Raw genomic sequence first — 22,093 nt, 5'->3', positions numbered from 1 at the left:
CCTTATGTTCATCTGTTTTGTATCTTAAATTCCTCAGTCATATGATATTTGTCTTTCTCTGGCTAATTTCACTTAGTCTAATACCCTCTAGTTCCATCCACATAGTTGCAAATGGCAAGATTTCATTCTTTTTAATTGTTTTGGCTATTTATTCTTAACATTCTATATCTTGACTTACAAATATTATTCATTGAATTTAATTCTTCCTCATGCTTTTTATATGATTGTTATTTTCCTTTGCAATATTTTAATTTTCCTTTGGTTATCTTCTAATCTTTCTGTAAATTAACAATTTTTGCTGCAGATTTTCATTTCCAAAAGCTTTCTTGTTCTCTAATTGTTCCTTTTTCATGGCATACAGTTCTTTTTTACTGGATGCAAAATATTCTATTAATCCTTGAAGACTTCAATCCTACTTTTTATGAGGTTTTGTTCTGAGCTTTATATGGCTGGCAGTTTTCTAAGTGGACTCCCAAGTCCTACCCAATGGTGTACATGCACCTGATCTCAGTTTTTCAATCGAATAGTAATCTGGGTGCTGCTGCTGTGGCTGGATTTTGAGATGTAACTAAAGTTTCAAATAAGCTGACTTTAAAGAAAGATTATCCTGGGTGAGCTTGACCTAATTAGGTGAGTCTTTAAATGGGATTGAGCTCTTCTTGGTGAAAGAGATTTGAAGAGTGAATGAGGGTTGATTCAAGGAAGATTCTCCATTGCTGGCTTTGAAGATGGAAGGAGGCCAGGTGGCAGAGACCCCAGTGAGAGTGGCCTCGAGGAGCTAATAGCAATCCCTGGCAGATAGCTGGAAAGAAAACAGCAGCTTCGGTCCAAAACTGCAATCACTGAATTCTGCCAACAATCCAAATGATCCTGGAAGTAGATCCTTTCCCCAAACCCCAGACGGGAACTCAGGGAGGACAACACCTTGATCTCAGCCTTGTGGAGCACTAAGCAGAGAAGCCAGCCCAGCCACACCTGGACTTCTGATCTATAAAGCTGCAAGTTGATAAATGAGAGTGATTTTAAGCCTGTTTGTGCTAATTTCTTACGCAGCAATAGAAAGTGAATATATTCTCCATTATTTCTTTCTTCCACATTATTTTGTTTTGACTTCCATATTTGATGTTGCATGTTTTCTTTACTTATCTCATAATCCGTGATGGCATATCTGTATGAAAGCTCAAGGGGCTGGAAAGCTGTCCAAAGGATCTGCACACATGCATATGGCGGACTTCAATGTCTACACACAGCAACTGAGTATTTTCTAGGAAGCCTGGTAGGGCATCCCTTGTTCACAGATGTCTCCTCTTTCATTTTCTTTGTTCTCATGTGTCTGTTATCTTTGAAAATACTTGTACTGTCATTTAAATGGCCTCAGTAGATGGGGCACCTGGGGGGCTCAGTTGGTAAAGCTTCTGACTTCGGCTCAGGTCGTGATCTTGTGGTTCACAAGTTCGAGCCTTGTGTCAGACTCTGTGCTGACAGCTCAGAGCCTAGAGCCTGCCCCTTCCTTGCTCATGCTCTGTTTGTCTCGCTCTCTCTCTTAAGAATAAACAAACATTAAAAAAAAAATTAAAGGAGGGAGACTGGGTGGCTCTGTTTGTTAAGCATCTGACTTCAGCTCAGGTCATGATCTCACTGCTTGTGAGTTCAAGCCCTGTATCAGGCTCTGTGCTGACAACTCAGAGCTTGGAGCCTGCTTCAGATTCTATCTCCGTCTCTCTGCCCCTCCCCTGCTCATGCTCATGCTCTGTCTCTCTCTGTCAAATATAAAATAAAACATAAAAAAAAATTTTAAACAAATTAAAGGACCTCAATAGAAAGAACACACTAACGAATTGCACTCAGTCTTGTTTAAATAGAAATTCTTTTCATTTAATTTTTTTTTCCCATTTTGGCAATAAAAAGGAATTGGAGTATCCCAGTGAACCCAAGAGTGAGAAAGACAGGCCTTTTAGGGAATGTGACTAAGGACCAAAGATCCTCAGAAACCAGAGTAAGCCAGTATTTTTTGTACCTCTTTCCCTGTCATTTATTGGAGCCTCCTGGTCTTTCTCTGATGCTCTTTGCCTTGTTATTGGTCTATGCTCTACGGAAACACAATTGATTGTTATTTTTGTCCTTGTATTGAGTGATCTCACTAAACTATCTTCCTTAATCTAAGAGTTTAGATTTTTTTTTTTTTTGGCCTATCTACATAGTCTGGTTCCCTGTGGATAGGGAAGTTTTATTTCCGGTTTTCCAATCCTTATACCTTTTACTTACATTTTTTTATTTCCGGTTTTCCAATGCTTATACCTTTTACTTATTTTTATTATCTTATTGCACCGTCTACCACCTTCTGAATAATGTTGAGCAGAAGGTGATGGTAAGTACCCTTGTCTCATTATCTATTTTAGGAAGAAAGCTTTTCAATATTTTACTACTACATATATTTGCTGAAGGATTTAGATGTCAAGTAAAGCAGTGTGTCCCTAGTCCCGGTTTTCTAAGGGTGTTTTTCAGAATGCTTCCTTGATTGAATTTTGTTAAGTTTTTTTTTTTTTCTGCATACCTTGAGATGATCATGATTTTCTCATTTGTTCATTAGAATGGTGAATTACATTCATTTTCAAAAACAAGCCTTGTGTTCTTGAAATACACTCAAACCAGGGTATGTGCTATGTATACAAAATAAATAATATATGTAATCACTTATATATATATATTATATGTATAAGATCACTTATGTATATAAAATCATTAATAAATATATATTAGTGATATATATAAAAATCACAAATTCCTTGCTCATCACACCCTAGTGGCACAATCTTCTGGGACCACTCTGTAAAAATCAAGGCGAATTTATTAAGGCCCCTCATAGCACATCTTTGTTCCATTTGTATTTGAACTCAGGCAGTCTCTTTCAGGAACCTCTACTCTTCATGACTGGGCTGAACCGCTCACCACTCAATAAACTGTACACAGTTCTTATCTCATGATACTAGCTCATTTGTTTTCAAATCATTATATGTGTGGATTGCCAAATTAAAGCACCATTCTACATGTTCAATTTAACTCTATGGAACAGTCGAATACCAGATGATAACCTCAGCCATATTTCCAGTGCCTACAAGTCAAAGACCAGGATCTCTGGGGCACCTGGGTGGCTCAGTCGGTTAAGCATCTGACTTCGGCTGAGGTGATCTCGTGGTCTGTGAGTTCAAGCCCCGCGTCAGGCTCTGTGCTGGCAGCTTGGAGCCTGGAGCCTGCTTCGGATTCTGTGTCTCCCTCTCTCTCAGCCCCTCCCCCACTTTCTCTCTCTCTCTCTCTCTCTCTCTCTCTCTCTCTGTCTCTCTCTCAAAAATAGATAAAAACATTAAAAAAATTTTTTTAAAAAGACCGGGACCTCATTCAGAATATAGCTGTATGCTATTGTTGTAAGCACCGCGTATTTGCTTTCTAGAGTTTGACTTCACATTCGACACTGAAGAGTCCACTAATGTTTACTCTTCATTATCAAGCTTATTCCTGGCCCTCTAGTTCAAGTGGTCACTGGGCCTGCGTACTAGGAAGAAATACAGCATTTAATTTGCAATTAAATGCGGTCACTTAAGCCAAGATGTCAGAGGATTGCCTTATTAAGGAACTCAAGGCACAGAAAGTAGGTCTGTTGTTGTAACATAAAAGAAGCTTAAAAACTGGGGGGTGGAGTAGAAGATACACATAGGAATAGAACTTTTTATTGGTACGGTTTTAACTTTTAAATATGGTCTTAAACTGCTATGTTGTCTCATTTTCAGTAGTTATGGATGACATTATTGCTATTTGCAACTCATGATGGCTAACCGGCCTGTGCAGGATCATATATCTAGTGGAGAAGTCAAGTTAGAACAAAGGTCTGGGCACCCAGTCGGGCATTAAAAACAACAGCGAAAGCCTTCGATTTGCTTCGGAGACAACAAACTCCCAATGAAGCGTGTTCACTTCTTTTCCTTCCATCTTCCTTGTGGATCTTCTCATTCTAGCATTTCTGTAGGAAACCAGAGGCCCAGAAAGCAGGCATGCATATAAAGAATTCTAGCACGTCTGTTCTCTCCTTGGAGTCAGGCACTTCCCAGAGCGAAGGGAAGAGCTGCGTGTTTCCTATCCCAAGCAACCGGGCTCTGTTTTTGGGAAGGGTGCAAATATGGCATTGGTACAAGAGGCTCTGGGCCCCCGGAGTCCCGCGGTGGGTCCCAGGGCCCTTTGCATTTTGTCAGAGTGCTTGCCATCAGCGCCTCCTCTCCTCTGCAGAGCAGGGGGGGATGACGGTGATGGGGGAGCCAATTATGGCAGCTTCCCGCTGAAGTGCACAGAGTGGCCGGGTTGTCATTCATTACCGCCTAATGTTGAGCTGCAGTATGCCAGCCACCGGGGCCGGGAGGAATCACAGCTGAGAACGCCTGACAGAGGCAATAAAGCACCTTCTTCTTCAAGAGGGGCCACTGCAGGGCCATCGCATTTGCATGCTGCTCTTGTTGCTCTGGAACTCGGGTTATTAATTATTACCCAAATCACCCCCCTCGTCACCTCCAAGCTCTCATTATGGCTGCAAATACGGGTACGTTCAACTCCCGCCCCACTGCCCCCATATATTATGCCACCACTTTGTTATATAACTACTGAGAGCGGGCGCCCATCAGAGGGACTTTAAACAAAATCAAAGCTCTACAGAGAAGCGCTTTCTTCTTTGTTTGGCACGAAGGGGCCAGTGGTAACATAAGACGCCTTCACACCGAAACCCAACATCCGTACTCATCAAGTGGACTGAGATTTGGAGATTATCTTCTGTCATTTTGTCACCACGCATTCGCTTTGTGAAGGGCAGGATCCTCGGGGGCAGAGGGGTGGGGGGGATGCTGTTAGCCACGTTCATAGTCTGGTCCTACCGCAAATGGAAAGCCAGGAGCATCTCGGAAGCAAGAGGTTAACTGATCATTGTTGTTTATTGAGGCCCATATAGTACCTTTCACAAACCGCCGAAGCTTTATGGAATTCAGACTGACCCCATAATTCTGCCTGCTGGTGAAACATGGCTGCCCCAGCTGCAGAACTCATCTGTTTTGTAAAATCACCAGCAATCCAACAATAAATGATTTGCTTTGGAAGAGCGGGCTCTCTCCTTGCCCTCACGACCTCTCTTCCTCCCTCCGGCATCCAAGAAAAGTCTCCACCTTGTTGGCCTATCTATTCCCCGACTTCAGAGGATGTGCCAGGAAATCCAAACTGCTCGCGTACCCTTTGGAAGGTGACGTCTGTTACTTGCGAATTGATACGTCTCTCTAATCTGTGTTTGTACCTACGAGACTTCATTCTTGAAAATGTGGCTAGAGGTTACTAACTTTTGGACTAAACAAAGCAAATATGATAATGTGGCTATAGCATTTAGTACAGTGCTTAGTAGCTCCATAAACAGTACGATTTTATTTCAATTAGTTTTAATAAGTATATCCAGTTGCTGACAGAATTTCTCCAATGAAGGCTGTTACCATGGGAAACTATGCTTCTGTATATTTTTTCATTATTATTCCCACTGTCTCAAACCAGGGTTTCCAGACTGGGTGTGTATTCATTTCTCTGTCTCTGTGTAGTGTGTGTGTGTGTGTGTGTGTGTGTGTGTGTGTGTGTGTGTAAGAATATATTGTATGAAATAAAATTTCAGTTCAGTAAATACTCGTATAGTTTGCTCTGGATTCTGTTATCGTGCCAGCTCAGCCTGGATGCCCCACCAATCGGGCAGCAAAGTAGTAAACAAAACTCCATTTTATCAGGCATTGGGCTAGTAGGACAGTCCCAACAGAGTCACCACTTACGAATATTTGAATTTTACAAAATTATATCTTATCCATGCAATTTATTTGCCTCATGAGCACTCAGAATTAACTCTTCTCTTCCCGTGTGCAGTGACACTTGGAAGCAGCAAATTAAGAATGTTTTAACAAGGACGTGATCCTTTTTTGAATGGCTCTAAAATATCCACCTCAAGGCTGGCTGCAAGCAAGGGCTTCCAAGCGTCTTAGGCTTTGCCCGCCGACATAGTGAAAGTGGAAGAAGTCTTTCGTCCACAGTGGCCCACTCACCTGGCACGATAGCCCTCGCAACAATTTCCAGGAAGATATTATTCGCTTATTAAAGCAGAGGAACAGCAAATGAAAAATGGCCATGAGATGTTTCCACGTTGACAGAGCGAGTGGTAGAGTGTCGCGTTAGCCCTGGATCTGACCAACAAAGGCTGTGTTCGGGTCCCGACACCATGTTTCTCTGGTGGGTGCTGTGCTTCAAAATGATTCTGCCGTTGCTCAAACATCTTTGTAAACTCCTCTTTGGGAATATCCTTAACAGCTATTTCCCCCGTTACAGAAAACATCACTATCATTGCAACACTGTCACATCTGGTTTTTGACTCTAAGACCCATTACTCACCTTAATTGTCAGACTTAGTTCCAAATACCTTTTGCCTGCTTTTAGAAATTAAAATCACCATGAAAGCATGGGAGTTTGCTCCCTTGAAGGCATTTAGTTCCCACATAAAACAAAAACCCTTCGAAAAAGAGAACACTACAAACGTTTCAAAGAAAGGCAGCATCTCTGGAAACAATACACGACTCATTTGCGTGGCTGGACACCTGCCTCTTATGCCCGCCTTGCTCTTATGATTGGTCATATATCCATCCTGTCTCCTCTTGGTCCAACTTCCTTCCGGAGAGAGCGTGGGCTTGGGTGTGTACACAGAGGAACCGCGTGGCCGTGGGGTCCCCCAGAAAGAACAGGGTCTGGCCAGCCCTAACCCCAGGTCTGAGAGGTGAAATAAAGGGATTGGCAACACAGGGGTCTCCTGCCCTTCTCCTCATGCCCTAGTAGCCCTGTCGTATTTCAGATTGCTGAGGTGGACCCAGGACCCTTTCACTGTGTCAGGTCAAGTAGTAAATCCGGTTTATTGACTGTTAGAGCTTAGAGTCAGCTCTGCTTGGGAAGTAAAAAGAGGAAGGGCTCAAACCTTGGAGTGTGGAAGTGAGGGGAGACCATAGTGGTCTGGAGAAGCATCTTGAAAAAGCCGAGAGGAGCTGTTCTCAGTGGTGAGGAGTGACAACAGGATTAAGCAGACTCTCCTTGAAATCCCCGCGGCTTGAGAAAGGCACTGGGCTTCTGGAGGTCAGTGGGAACAGGGGCTTGAGTGATGAGCTTTAGGATATCACAGATGAATTGTGACTCGGCAGGCAGGAGAATATGAGGACACCTGACTTTTGTAGGAAAATGGACAACAAATTCTATCATGTCGATGTAAAAATGTTAAAAATTAGCATTTTATGTTCGCACGTGTGACACTAAGGCTTGGTCCATTAACCTTGACATACAGGGGATGATGCTTGTAAGAGTTCTCAGCACACTGATTGATACCTAATAAGCCTTTAATATCTGGCAACTTTTAATGCAACGTGTGATCTTTGCAGAATCATGGCAGATCAGAGAGATGCCAGAAGTCTAAATGGGCAAGTGCTATTTTGATTCTCAAACAGGAGAAGATGAATTTCATAGATCCTGACAAGGCTGGCATGGATCCTTGGGTGCTATGGTTTGCGGCCATTTAGAAGTGGTAGTGATCATGATTAATAAGAGGCCAGGCTCACGGTGCCTGGGTGCCTCAGTCGGTTAAGTGTCTGGCTTCAGCTCACGTCATGATCTCACGGTTCGTGAGTTCGAGCCCTGTCCGGCTCTCTACTGTCAGCGCAGAGCCTGCTTCGGATCTTCTGTCCACCCCCTCTCTGCCCCTCCCCAGCTCACGTGCTTGCTCTCTCAAAAATAAACAAACATTTTTTTAAAAGTAAGAATTCAGGCTCTATTGAGTTCACAAAGAACAAGCCATGCCAGATTAGCCCCATTTATTTTTTTGCTACTATTATTAGATGGTGATATTAGGGAAATGGGACAGACCCAGTAGAGCTGGGTTTCGGCAACTTGTGTGTGACAGACTGAAACCTTGCGTCTCCCTCCAAAATTCCATATGTGGGAATCCTGACCGCCAACGGGAGGTATTTGGAAGAGAGGCCTTCGATTGTGATGACAGTGGCACCTTCCATGAGTGGGATCAGTGCCCTTACGAAGGGAACACCAGAGAGGTGTTCCTGCCACCATGTGAGGACCCGGTGAGAAGATGGCCATTTATGAACCAGAAGATGGACTCTCACCAGAGGCTGAATCTGCCAACACCTTGATCTTGAACCTCCAGAACTGTGAGACATCAGCTTCTGTTGTCCCTAAGCAGCCTGAATGGACCAAGGCAGGGTGTGACGAACTCTTTCTGGTGCTCTGCGGACAAGGAGAAATAGGAACTGGGAACAAAGTCAGCAGATGAGAAACTTGATGAATGACCCCAAAGGCGATGCCTGATGAATTGGCACAATTTCAAACGGATTACTAGTGGCACCTAGTAGGGTACTGTCCCGATCAAAGTTTTTATCAATCATCAAATTTAAAGATATATTTCTTGACACGTTTCCAACAATTGCTCTATTTCCAGGATATTTTTAACCCATGTAGCTGGATATATAGTCCTATATCTGGCTCCTTTTCTTTCCTCCTCTGTTTTCCCTCCTCACGTTCCGGGAGGGATAACAAAAGTAATTGTGACAGAATCCACATCCAAAAAGATAACGTGCTACCCAATTTCTGGTCCTGCTGTATACGTAAGGGATGGTTTCACATATGGGAAACTCCTTCTGGGCATATTCCAGCCCTCACAAGCCCCAAAATAACACTGTAGAGAAATAAAGGACGCGGTAATTCATAATTGCCAAATGATGATGCATAGATAAGGCTCTACTAAGACATGTGAAAATCCATGGAAGGCCAGTGAATTTGGCCCCACCTTCAACTGATATTTAAACTGCTTACCTATTTGTTCAGTGTTTATTTTTTTTTAACGTTTATTTATTATTGAGAGACAGAACGTGAACAGGGGAGGGGCAGAGAGAGAGGGAGACACAGAATCGGAAGCAGGCTCCAGGCTCTGAGCTGTCAGCACAGAGCCCGACACGGGGCTCGAACTCACAAACCGCGAGATCATGACCTGAGCCAAAGTTGGACGCTTAACCGACTGAGCCACCCAGGCGCCCCTGTTCAGTGTTTATTTAGCACTGAATTCTGCACAGAAGAGTGAAGAGTCAGCTATCCTTCACACTTCCTTCTATTCCCCTGATCTGTTCAAACTGGCTAACCTATGTGTAGGGTGAAGGCCCTCCATTTACCTGAGGTTACTGTCCTGAGAAAGCAATACTGATACCATCTGTGACCTCTCTAGATCCTAACTGGTGCCTGGAACTAGTCCTATTGCCCTATTGCCATGTAGACACTTTCCCTCAAAAGTGATACTGGTAAGAATCTTCCCAGCAATGTGCTAGGGCCCTCATTGATTAGGGAACTGCCAGCTGACGATTCAGTGCTGTGTCTTAGTCCCTCATTACCAAGTGACCCTATAATTGATTATCCACAGTGGGACACCTTTGAGAATGGAAGGTGGACCTGTCATAGAGCTTCTGGAATGCTGGGGCAGCCTTGGTTTGTGGGATGGCCCCAGGCCAAGCAGGATATAAGGTCACATGACTCATAGGGACCCCAGCGATGCAGAAATAAGGAGAGAGTGCAAGTTAGGGAGAATCCCCAGTCTCCTTAATTCAAATCCACTTTCAAACAAACCCAGAGTGTTTCTCTTCTAGGGGGTCCAACACCTAAGACTCAAAAAGCTTACGTTTCTGCCCAGCTCTTGGGGGAAGAACATCTCAATCTGGAGGCAGTCACCTCCTTTACTCTGCCCTCGGGCCATGGCTGAACATGGCTTCCTGTCTTCAGTCTTTCCCTGGAACGGGATTCCAGTCCCTGAGTTCCTCAGCCTCCAGGGAGCACAAATCAAGGCGTCAGGTGGTTCTCTGGCAGCCTCGTTGTCTGACTTGACGTGAGGGGAATATCTCCATCCTTTCGTGTCCGCTGGAGGTGTGTGCTCAGCTAATATGAGGAGGACCAGTTAATTCCTGTAGCAAATCCTATACAGAATGCCCCTAATCTCACCTGACGAATACAGGTGTGCTTTCACCCTTGGCCCTCAGGACCAGTGCTGAAGAAATGTTCCTCCCCACACCCCCAACTTTAACATTCTGATGTGCCTTTGTAGAGAGCCATCAATTGAAAATGAAGGTTCTTAGAAATTAGACCTTGAAATTTCTTTTACAAACATCTTCGGTGACTTTTTTTTTTTTTTTTTTTTTTGTATCTCAAACGCTGTTCTTTTGGGAGACACCACTAATTACCTATCCAGTCACTATCCAGCCTCTCCCTCTTTGGTGACAAAAGTCTGATTTTATTTGGAACTGTAGTCAGCGTGGTGAAGAAAGATTCATCTTCGTCAGACTTCCTTGAAAATGGAGATTCACACGCGGCCCTGTTCTGTTCGGCGAGATGTAAGCGGCAGTTGCTGGGTGGGCTTTCTGGGAAGGTTTTTCAAAGGACAGAGTTAGTCACACATCTTTTTGCTCTTTTCCCCGTCTCTTGGTCTGGGGCGCACACGCGGTGGTTGGTGCAGCCGCTGTCTTGTGACCATAAAGCTGAAGCCACGCGGTCAGGATGGCAAAGCCCGAAGACAGAGGAGGGGACTGCGTCACTGAACCATCACCGAGCCGCTAACCAGCCCTATGCTGCCCACACCTGAACTTCTTGTTCCGTGCAGCTGCTAAATCCTTCCTTTGTCCAAGCCGCCCTCCGAGGGATTCTCTGTTACTGGCAACCGAATGTCCTGTTACTGACTGACAGTCCTCCGAGAACCCAGCGCCTTTCTACCTGGAACAAGGAGGAGATCAATACACAAAATACGCACGGGCACCTTCACTGTGTTGAGGACAACAGGACGTTCCCTCAATTATTCTCCAGCTCTCCTAAGACTTGCCTGGGAGGAAACAGCGATAGAGGGTAAAAATAAAATGTTTCACTAGCATCTCCCTGATGTGCTAATATCATGGGGCTGCCCTGTTGAGTAGCCTAAGTCATAAGATGGGCCATTACGTACCTCCTCCTGGAGCTGTGGTTGGAGGAGGTAAGGATAAGAAATGGGTGCATCAGACAGAGCAATCGCTCATTCACATATTCGCTGCCGCACCTCCTACTTCTGTGCCGAGGACAGCTGGAAGGGGGAAGCAGGGGAGGGCGCCATGCTGGGTGGCCCCCTGGGTCTGGTGGCGGTTTGATGCTCTCGGCATGTGTCACTAGCTTTTGCAATCAGTGAACCTATGGGAAGGGGTAATTGCAAGAAAACAAAAACAACAAAAACTACCCAAAACCAAAAAAAAACCTTTTTAGGGTCCCGGCAAGAAACAAATGTGTGTGAAATGTGAAGTGACAGATGTGAGGCAGAGTCTGTCAAACTAAAGAAGGTGAGCTGGCCTAAGGGATGAAGCCAACGTTGAAAAAAATACTTTGTAGCCCATAAGCATGTGTGTAGGGCCGTCCAAAGACAGATAAAAAGTTTGTCTTCCTGGCTTTACTGGGGACAGCAGACAAAGGGCACAGCAATGGGGTAAACAGGAGTGAAAGAATATGGGGGATATCTCGTGATATCTCCTGTCCACTGAGGGAACTGTTTCATCAGCCCTCAAGACACCACCCAAGAACCCTGCGATTTAATTGGGAAGGAAGGGGTGGATGCCAAGTCAAATGAAGTGATTCTGTTATTACAATTACATCCTTAGTTTTATCCCCAGCCTGGGAGAGTCTGGGCGTTGCTTGTTTCTATGAATAGTTTCACAGTTAGGTTGGTGGGAGATAAAGTACATTGGTTTCAGGTGACACGGTTTCACTCATCTTTGACCACACCCAGCACCCAGCACACGATCAATGCAAGGTAAATTCCTAAAGGGGATTTCAATCAACTCTGGTAGTGATAATGATGATAATGGCTGTGATAGCAATGATAGTGATGATTTTTGAGTGATGACTGTGTAAGATGCTATCGTAGATGATCCCTGCTTTGTAAGTGAGAAAACAGGTGTGTGTAGGAGTTATAAAAATTGGCAAAGCCAGACAGTTACAACTGTAGAGCCTGGAATCAAAGCAAAGCTAGTCTGTGTTAGGAGCAGGGGCTTCCTACCTCTTGGCTGTTCTGCTTAGGTCGAGTTCAAGGGCTTTTATATAAGGAATTCCTGTATTTCCACAAGAGTCACTGGTCCTTCCAGTGAAGCTAAGCAGCTAACTCCGCCCACGCCGGCACAGAATAGCTGCTTCTCAGTTTGTCCGGCCAACCCAGGGACGTGCTGAGTGAAGGGTTGATCAAGGCTTCCCGGGAGGCTGTTTGCCTTGAAAGGTGGCCCCCAAGGGGAGGAGGGTGCTGCCCCGTGTGCTGGCTCTGGTGCGGGTCTCAGAAGGGGGGAGTGGGCGAATAACACACGAGTAGTTGCCTTCGGTGCGGGCCGGCTACCGGGAACAGAAGAGGATTCCAGAAGGAAGCTGCACCCCCTTCCTCACGGCCCCACCCCCAGCACACATCTTCGGTAACCCCCCTTGGATTCCAGGGGAGGCTGAACTGTTTGAGTGCGGGCAGCGGCCAACTTCTAGGAATATAAACATTGCCTGGTTCCCCTGGGAACACAGCCTTTACTCCACGCAGCTGCATTGTAATTTATTAATCGCAATTATTTCAAGAGGAAAATGTGAGCTTGCTATTTGGCCACACACACGTGTTACACATAAAAGGCTTCAAAATATCAAAAGAGCCATTTCCTGAGGGGAAATGGAGCACAGAGGCTACGGCTTTAGATGCTGAAGCTGGGGCCACAGGGCCTGATTACAAGCGCCAGGCTGTGGCTCCTTTTGTGTGTTTGGGTTTTTCCGTTATTCCCATGGCCAAGCCTCCGTCATGTGTCACACAAGCTTCCTGTGTGGCTCGTTTGACACGATGAAAAATGTCTGCAGTACTGAAAGAAGGCGTCAGTGAGTGCCTTCATCACCATCCTTGGCAACATCCATCAGGAAAGACTTTTTACTTCCTCCAAAGCGGCCCTGCGGCTGCCCAGACACCGCCTTGCATCCCTGCCCTCCAGAAGGTTCTAAGGCGGATACCAGAAGGCAAGTGTGCTGACGGCTCGCTGCGGAGTCAAATTAAACATCCAAAGGAAATCGAGGGGCGCCTGGGTGGCTCAGTCGGTTAGGCATCTGACTCTTGATTTCGGCTGGGGTCATGATCTCACAGTTGGTGAGTTCGAGCCCTGCATCAGGCTCCATACTGATAGCCTGGAGCCTGCTTGGGATTCTCTCTCTTCCCCCCCCCTCTCTCTGCCTCTCGTCCACTCATGTTCTCTCTCTTTCAAAATAAAGAGATAAAAACTTAAAAAAATAAAAAGGAAATGGAAATGAACATTACGATGGTTCTATGTTTATTGATAAGCCAAAAATAAGATTTTTTTTAAGCTTTTATGATTAAGTCATCTCTACACCCAACATTGTGCTGGAACTCACAAGCCCTGAGATCAAGAGTCACACCCTCTACGGCCTGAGCCAGCCAGGCGCCCCAAGTTTGGTGGTGAAGCTGGAGAAAGAAAAGGACCGCTGAATGCATCCATGGACACATCCAGCCAGCAGCAAATGACAGTGACGCATGTGCTCGGTGCCAGCAACTAAACTAGGACCTGGAAGCAGGAGTCCCTGGGCGTGGAGTGGAGACGAAACCAGGAGAGTCTGCTCTGTGGACCTCATGCAGCAAAGGGCGCCGGGATTGTCCACAGAACTGATCAGGGACGTTTTTGTGGAGAAGGCTGGGCTTCAGGAATGAATGATAAGGGTAGGGGGTGGGGAAGAGGGGGCAGAGGTGAGAGGTTGGTCCCCCCACCCTGCTGGTCTGTGAAAGCTGATTAGATGCTCTGCTTCCTTTGCTCTAGGAACAGAGACAATGCTCCCAGGGGCTAAGAAAAAATGACAAGTGTGTGGATGGCCTGCATTTCCGGGACAGAGACTGACACACCCTAGCCTCTCTCTCTCTCTGTTTTGTTTTTCCGGATCCCACTGAATGCACATTCAAGGAGATCTGGGAAATTAAAGGCGGGGGGGGGGGGGGGGGCGTCCCCAAAGAGGAGGAGCTAGATCCCACCAGGGAATGAGGCCTTGCGGGGCATTTCTGCGGTGGCCAGGGAGGCCCAGCCCTCCAGCACCCTCAGCAGGACACGCACGCCGAGCGGATCACCGGGAGAGGGAGGCAGGGGCTCTGCTGGGGGGTGCGCCCTGCCCGTGCTCCGGGCTCTCCCCTCCGACATCACCGCGATGTTTATTAAGAGATGACAAGTCTATCAGGCCTCATGAGCAGTCGTTCACAGGGAGGAGATGTTCCCGTACACCCAGGGAGCGTCATCAATCTTGTGGCGGCTCGGGGCTCGGAGCAGCGGAGTGAGCAAGGCCCTTCTGCGCCCCGCCCCGCGCTCTAACCGCGCCCCCCGGGTGCGCCGGCCGCCTCTCCGCGCCGCGCGGCTCAGCGGGCGGTGGCAGCAGGCCGCTGTTTGCATAAAGTGTTTCCTGTAAAGGGGTGGAAACGGAAGGACAGAATAAAAAGGGCCCTCTGCTCCCTTGTTACTGGCCTTATGGAACACATTGCGTCCTGGGAACCGCAGTGGATTGGAGTGAGACTAGAAATGACGGCACCCCTGCGGCCAGCATCATGTAGCAACGTCTTACAGTATACAAATGATTTGTGAATTTCATAGTGTATGTGTGAATATTACACCCCTCTCAGAGAGAATATCTAGAATAATCTATATCTAAAATATCCAGTTTGGATCTTCCACTGCGTGTGAATACGCACTGTGTTGTCTTTCCTAGATGCACGCTTTTTTTTTTCTTTTTCTTCTCTCTCTCTCTCTCTCTCTCTCTCTCTCTCTCTCTCTCTCTCTCTTAATTTCTTTCTGGAAAGAAGATTTAACGCAACTATCAGCATTTGGTACTGGAGGAACAGACTCCGTGGCTCTGTGCAGGACGCAGAATTCATACTACTCACAATTGTCAGTGGACCTCATTGAATATATGTTTTTTGAGTATTGTATATATCCCTGCATTTGTAAGTCAAATGTGCTATGCATTTATTTTTCATTAGAATACCCCTAATCTGGGCCATGCAGCTTCAAGTCCTGAAAGACACTGTCAGATGGGACAATATCATTTTTTAAATTTCATGAAATTTATTGCGGCTTACAAGCCATTTTTTGGCACTGGTTCAATATTTAAACATTCCAATCTAACACATCATAAGGTTGTGTGTTTTTTTTTTTTTTTATTTGGGGTTGGGGGAGAGAGAGGAAATTATTTTTCAGTATCATGACTGCTTCCAAACATTTTTGGGGGAATCTCGCTCTTTAACGCATGCCTTTCGAAGACTTGACACTGGGCTTTGTTCAGAGAAACGAAAAAGGTCATGAAAAATGGCTCTTTTATCCTTTGCGCGGCATCTCTGTGGCTCCAGCAGAATCACATAGGAGTGAAAGATTGGGCTGGCTTCATTTGTGGAAGGCGTACGTAACACTTAGCTGCTGGGACAATGCTTAGATTCTGGGATTTGTTTCAGTGACCTATATTGGTCCAGAAATGCTGTTTTTAGGAAGATAGTAACAGTCAAAAACTGAACGATTGCATATGCCAGCCGAGCCAGGCTCTGCCTCGGTATTGCAGATGAGGTTCCCCGTGCCGATCCACGTCACGGCCTAATGCACGAGAGGTTTGTGCACATGCACACACGTGAGTGTGTGTGGGTGTGGGTGCGCGCCCATGCGTGCATGTGTGTGTAGGGCAGGGATGGCTCAGATCATTAAAGGGGCAATCTAGTACCAACATAAGTGACTCGATGGGGGGGTCTAGTTCTGCTGTGGAAATCAAAGAGAATCTTGTTACACTTAAATGGGAAATTGTATTCTTTTCCTGTTTTGATGAACACCACGAAGACCAGAAGAGACTACTCTCCTATGGGAAAATTCAATAGGGCAGAAAAAACTTCCCCAAGTTCCAAATTAGTTTACGAAAAAGATTTTTTGTTTCGAGAAGATGAGCTTCCAATGTTGGATTGAAATTTTTACTTCTGACATTTTTTGCTAAGATGGGAAGAAGCTTTGGTTTGTATAGGGGGGAGATGGGGACCACTCCTCCCTCAGCATTTCAGACAGGGTTTATTGAGATGTAAATAGCATACATACACTTCGCCCATTGAAAGGACACAATTCAGTGGCTTTTTATATAGTTATAGAGTTGGACAACCAACATCACAATCAATTTGAGAACATTGAGGACCCCCAAAAGAAACCCTGTCTCCCTTGGCCATTACCTCCCACCCCAGCCCCTCCTCCAGCCTTAGGCATAGCATCTGTTTTCTGTTCATTTAATTTGCCTATTCTGAATATTTTATGTCAATGGTCACGCGATATGTGGCTTTCTGACTGGCTTCTTTCACTTTGCATAATGTTTTCAAGGTTCAGCCAAGTAGCCACCCCCACACTGGTGCTCATTCTTTTCTTTGCTGGATAATATTCCATTGTAAGGAGCAGTTGGACGGGCATCTGGGGTGGTTTCCACTTCTCGGCTGCATGAATAATGCTTCTGTGAGCACTCACGTACAAGTTTCTGTGTGGACGTATGTTCACTTCTCTTAGGTGTATATCCAGCAATGGCATTGCTCAGCGACGAGTCTAGGTTTAACCTTGTGACAGATTACCAGACCACTTTGCAAAGCAGCTGCACCATTTTATATTTCCATTAATAGTGCATGAGGGTTCCAGCTTCTCCACATCTTTGCCAATACTTGTTATTAACTGCCTTTTTGATTATAGCCATCCTAGCGCGCGTGAAGTGGTGTCTCATTACGAGTTTGATTTGCATTTCCCTGATGGCTGAGCATTTTTTTCTTTTCTTTTCTTCTCTTTTCTTTTCTTTTCTTTTCTTTTTTTTTTTTGGTCCTTTTGTATATCTTCTTTGGAGAAATGTCTACCCAAATCTTTCACCCATTTTTGGAATTGTACTATTTGTCTTTTTATTACTGAGTTGTAGAAGGCCTTTACATGTTCTGGGTGCACATCTCTCTTTTTTTTTGAAAACCTTGTTTTTTAAAATTTGTATTCATTTTTATTGTTTTAGAGAGAGGAAGGGAGGGGCAGAGGGAGAGAAAGAGAATCTTAAGCAGGCTCTATGTTGTTCAGCACGGAGCCTGATGTGGGGCTCCATCCTGTGACCGGAACCGAAACCGAGAGCAGGACGTTCAACCAACTGAGCCACCCAGGTGCCCCTGGGTACCCATCTCTTATCAGATACGTTATTTGCAGAAGTTTTCCCCCATTCTATTCTTTTATTAATTGTGTCCCTCAAGCACAGGGTTTTAATTTTTGATGATGTACAACTTTTTTTTCTTTTGTCTTTCTTTTTTCTCTTTCTTTCTTGCTTGCTTGCTTGCTTGCTTGTGGTTTTGGTGTCATGATCTGCTTTATTTTTACATGACTCTTTAAAGGAACTCCTAAGCTTTTGGATTGGCCTGTGAGAGGAGTATTGAGGGTGAGTAGTATTGGAGCTGACGTCATTAAAGATAGATACTAGTGAATTCAGAAAACCGCATTACTGCTTCAGGCATCATAACATGCCAAAATGTTACCATATATTGGTTAGAAAACTACGTTGTAACAAATTTATTGTCTAAATCCTTCCAAGTATGGGTAAAATATGAAACATACATAATGTCTATGTAAACATATGTGTAAGATATGAATGTTTATATATGAAACGTGTGTAATATATGAACGTTTATGTTCTTATATATAATATATATGAAACATATATGGAATATATGAATGTTTAGTACTTCATATTCATCACCTCCAAAATATTATACAGTATGCTGCCACCAGGTGGTGGTAACAGCAGCCTGGAATGAGCAGTCTCGTTGTTTGAACTTTGAGAAACATGGTTTATCTGAAATCCAGGTTGTCTAGCCTATTACATTCATAAGAATAACTTTACAAGACGTAAAAATTGAACTTTCTAATGAAATCAGATTCTAAATGGTAATCTTATTAAATGCGTTTAATAAGAAGATAAAGAGAAGAAAAGAGGAAGAATAAACATTTACTGAGCACTTACTATATGAGTCTAGAGCCACTATTTTATTTCACCTTCGTGATACTATTTCAGTTAGTGTCCCCAGTTTAAAGATGTTTAACTTCTTTGTCCAGGGTCACACAACAATCGCACATCAGCGTTTGTGAAGCCTGTACATCTGCTACTGTGCCTATATTTTGCGGTTTCCTATCGATAAATAAAACATACATTCACGTTTGACTGGTATTTAACAAGCATCCACGGTACCGGGCACTACACTAGGGTAGTTATCATAAATGTGGGTATCGTTAAGATTTTAGTCCTAATTATTACCTGACATTGCTTAAAATAAAGTTGACCTCTCCTAGATTTGATAAGGGTTCTCTTCCTCTCTCTCAGTCTCTCTCCGCCTCTCTTCTTCACCCTTCCCTTAAAACCAGAATCCCTCATAGGCACGTGTGTGCTTTGGGGGTTTTCAACTCAGGACATTGTATCAAAAAACCCACGTTCTCCAGAAACAAGTCCACAGCTTTCGGTAGTTTGCAGATTTTGTGTTTCAGCCTCAGAAGCGCTGTTCCTTGGCTTAGTGTGACAGACGCTACTTGGGTGGTGGCCTTGCCCACACAAGTCCCCGGAGCTTCCCGAGGGCGGAAATTCTGTCTGCTTGCCTTCCGCTTTGTCTTTAGTTCCTCAAAGCTTGGCGGCCGCTCCCTACAGGGCCGGGGCCCTAACTCAGGTTATTCTAGTTGCTGGCGCTCCTGGGGCCTGTAGGCGTTTCCTTCCATTTTTGAACTACTTAAGTATTCTCACGATATACCTCCTCTTTCACTTAACTTAGGTGGGGTTACTTAACCAACATGCTTAAGCTGCCAGATTTAACGGACTCCCTCCCTCTCTCCTCCCTTTTCCCCTTCCTTCCTCCCTCCCTCCCTCCCTCCCTTCCTTCCTCCCTCCCTCCCTCCCTCCCTTCCTTCCTCTCTCCCTTCCTCCCTCCCTCCCTTCCTCCCTTCTTCCCTCCCTCCCTTCCTCCCTCCCTCCATCTCTCCTTCCCTCCCTCCCTTCCTCCCTCCCTCCATCTCTCTCTCCCTCCCTCCCTCCCTTCCTCCCTCCCTCCATCTCTCTCTCCCTCCCTCCCTCCCTTCCTCCCTCCATCCCTTCCTTCTTCCCTCCCTCCCTCCCTCCCTTCCTCCCTCCCTCCCTCCCTTCCTTCCTCCATCCCTCCCTCTCTCCCTCCCTCCCTCCCTCCCTTCCTCCCTCCATCCCTTCCTTCTTCCCTCCCTCCCTCCCTCCCTCCCTTCCTCCATCCCTTCCTTCCCTTCCTCCCTTCTTCCCTTCCTCCCTTCCTCCATCCCTCCCTCTCTCCCTCCCTCCCTCCCTTCCTTCCTCCATCCCTTCCTTCCCTTCCTCCCTTCTTCCCTCCCTTCCTTCCTCCCTCCCTCCCTCCTCCTTTCTCCCTTCCTTCCTCTCTCCCTCCCTTTCTCCTTTCCTCTCTCCCTTCTTTCCTCCCTCCCTCCCTCCTTCCCTTCCTCCCTTTCCTCCTCCTCCTCTTAGCCCTCCTTCTTCATGGAGATAGACTCTTTCTCTTCCTTCTCTTTTACCTACACAGTAACTTTAGAGCTTCTTTATTTCCTAAAATGAAAATCTCCAAGGTTCTTCTTGTCCCTTTTCGGGTTAAGTGTTAGGTTCCTTTAAAGACAGGGGTATGTTCTACTGCTTCCATATGCTTCCAGGGGGATCACCTTTGCTCAGAGCTTTTTGACTCTTACATGCATTTCTTCTCTTTACTGTGGCAATTATTATTAGGTTCCAATATTTATAACCTGTCTCTACAAGAGAGATCTTCAAAATCAGTTTTTAAAACCATGAGCATATGCACTAAGGATAAGATTTTTTTCTAACCAAAATTATAAATAGTGTTCTGAACAATAAAGTGGTTTCCTCCAGATTTGGAAAGGCGAAACACACATATGTACCGTATCTGCTGGCCTGAGAGTTAGGAGAGCAATGTTTTTCATGAAATAAGATACAGGAGGGTAGAGTTGGAGGTGATTGGGTTTCAGGACTGATATTTCTCCAGAGTCGTGAAGAAGGTACAGGTGTGACACTGGGGAAGGCTGTGTCTGAGTCATGTTCCTCACGAAACCGCACGCAAAAATCACCACAACTGGCTTTCACCTCTCGAGGTAATATCTATGCATGCAAATATCTTAGCTGTTTTGCCTCCAAGTGCATCGACAACTGATTACAAACAGTAAATGGGTAACTAAAAGCTAGTCATTTCCAACAAGTTGGCCATGGACGGGAAAAAAGAAATCTAGTGTACTTCCTCCTGACTTTTATTACCTTCCCTCCTCCCGTTTGCAAGGTTAAGTTTGTAGTAACAATAAGGAGACAATCCAGGAGAGTCTTTAAAGCTTTTGGGATCCCAGAGCATTTTACGTGGGAGTCGGTGACGATGTGGGGTCGTGACAAGCCGCGAGCCCCATGCTCTTTCCAGATATGCATCAGAAATTTGGATCCCTGATCACGAGAACTGAGTGAAGTCCACAAGTAGGGCCAGTCTGGAGGCAGAGGGGGAGCTCCAAGCAGGGGAGTGACATCAGGAGTGATGGGTAGGGAGAGACACCAGGGCCTGGGCAGCCCTTCTGTGCCCTGAGTCATTCCCAGAAGTTTTCAACAGCCTTGCGAGAGAGGTACAGCCTCCTGGGTTTTCCCCAGGACAGGAAAGGCGTGGAAGGGAAGTTGAGGCATCCAGGAGGGCATCTGTTTAATGATGTGAACTCAGAAGCTCCTGATAAGTTAACTCTGAAAAGCGAACACATCTCTGTTAGGGGACTTTTACCAGCCCCCAAGTGTACTCTCCACTCCTTTAAAATCTGTCTTTAGCAGGAGCGCCTGGGTGGCTCAGTCAGTTGGGCCTCTGACTTTGGCTCAGGTCATGATCTCTCTGTTCGCAGGTTCGAGCCTGCATCAGGTTCTGTGCTGACAGCTCAGAGCCTGGAGCCTGCTTTGGATTCTGGGTCTCCCCCTATCTCTGCCCGCCACCCCCCCCCACACTCTCTCTTTCTTTCTCAAAAATAAATAAGAACATTAAAAAAATTTTTTAATCTATCTATCTCTACCAAAAGGAGGGAAGAATGATCTCTCTCTGCCCCTCCCCTGCTCATGCTCTCTCTCTCTCTCTCAAAAATAAATAAAAACATTAAAAAAATTTAAAAAAATGTATCCCTACCAAAAGGAGGGAAGAATAATCACCTTTCAAAACCTGGCAGAAACTCCCTGTCCCTACCTCTTCTTTAGGCAGAGCAATTACTGTTGTTGTGTGTTCTCAAAGCCCTTTACACAACTTCGCTGTACAGCTACTCATTGTTAAAGTTCCTTCCTCCCTCCCTCCCTCCTCTCCTTCTTCCTTCCTTCCTTCTTCCTTCCTTCCTTCCTTCCTTCCTTCCTTCCTCCCTCCCTCCCTCCCTCCCTCCCTCCCTCCTCCTCCCTTCCTTCCTCTTCCTTCCTTCCTTCCTTTATTCCTCCCTCCTTTCCTCCTTCCTTCTTCCTTTTTTCCTTCCTTCGTCCTTCCTTCCTTCCCCTTCCTTCCTTCCTCCCTCCCTCCTTCCCTCCCTCCCTCCCTCCTCCCTTCCTTCCTTCCCCTTCCTTCCTTCCCCTTCCTTCCTTCCCCTTCCTTCCTTCCCCTTCCTTCCTTCCTTCCTTTATTCCTCCCTCCCTCCCTTCCTCCTTCCTTCTTCCTTTTTTCCTTCCTCCTTCCTTCCTTCCTTCCTTCCTTCCTTCCTTCCTTCCTTCCTTCCCCTTCCTTCCTCCCTCCCTCCTTCCCTCCCTCCCTCCCTCCCTCCTCCCTTCCTTCCTTCCCCTTCCTTCCCCTTCCTTCCTTCCCCTTCCTTCCTTCCTTCCTTCCTTCCTTCCTTCCTTCCTTCCTTCCTCCCTCCCTCCCTCCCTCCCTCCCTCCCTTCCTCCTTCCTTCCTTCTT

At 45.7% G+C, this 22,093-nt stretch overlaps 1 protein-coding gene across 1 annotated transcript in view; it reads left to right on the top strand.

The window, feature by feature from the left end:
* LOC123382742 overlaps positions 1-22,093 on the top strand; it is a 95,042-nt gene that overhangs the window by 31,815 nt on the left and 41,134 nt on the right. The window lies entirely within an intron of this gene.

The sequence above is a fragment of the Felis catus genome, chromosome F1 (assembly GCF_018350175.1).
Source record: "Felis catus isolate Fca126 chromosome F1, F.catus_Fca126_mat1.0, whole genome shotgun sequence".
Taxonomy (NCBI): domain Eukaryota; kingdom Metazoa; phylum Chordata; class Mammalia; order Carnivora; family Felidae; genus Felis; species Felis catus.
The sequence above is the reverse complement of the archived record's forward strand: the minus strand, read 5'-3'. Positions and strand labels throughout refer to the sequence as shown.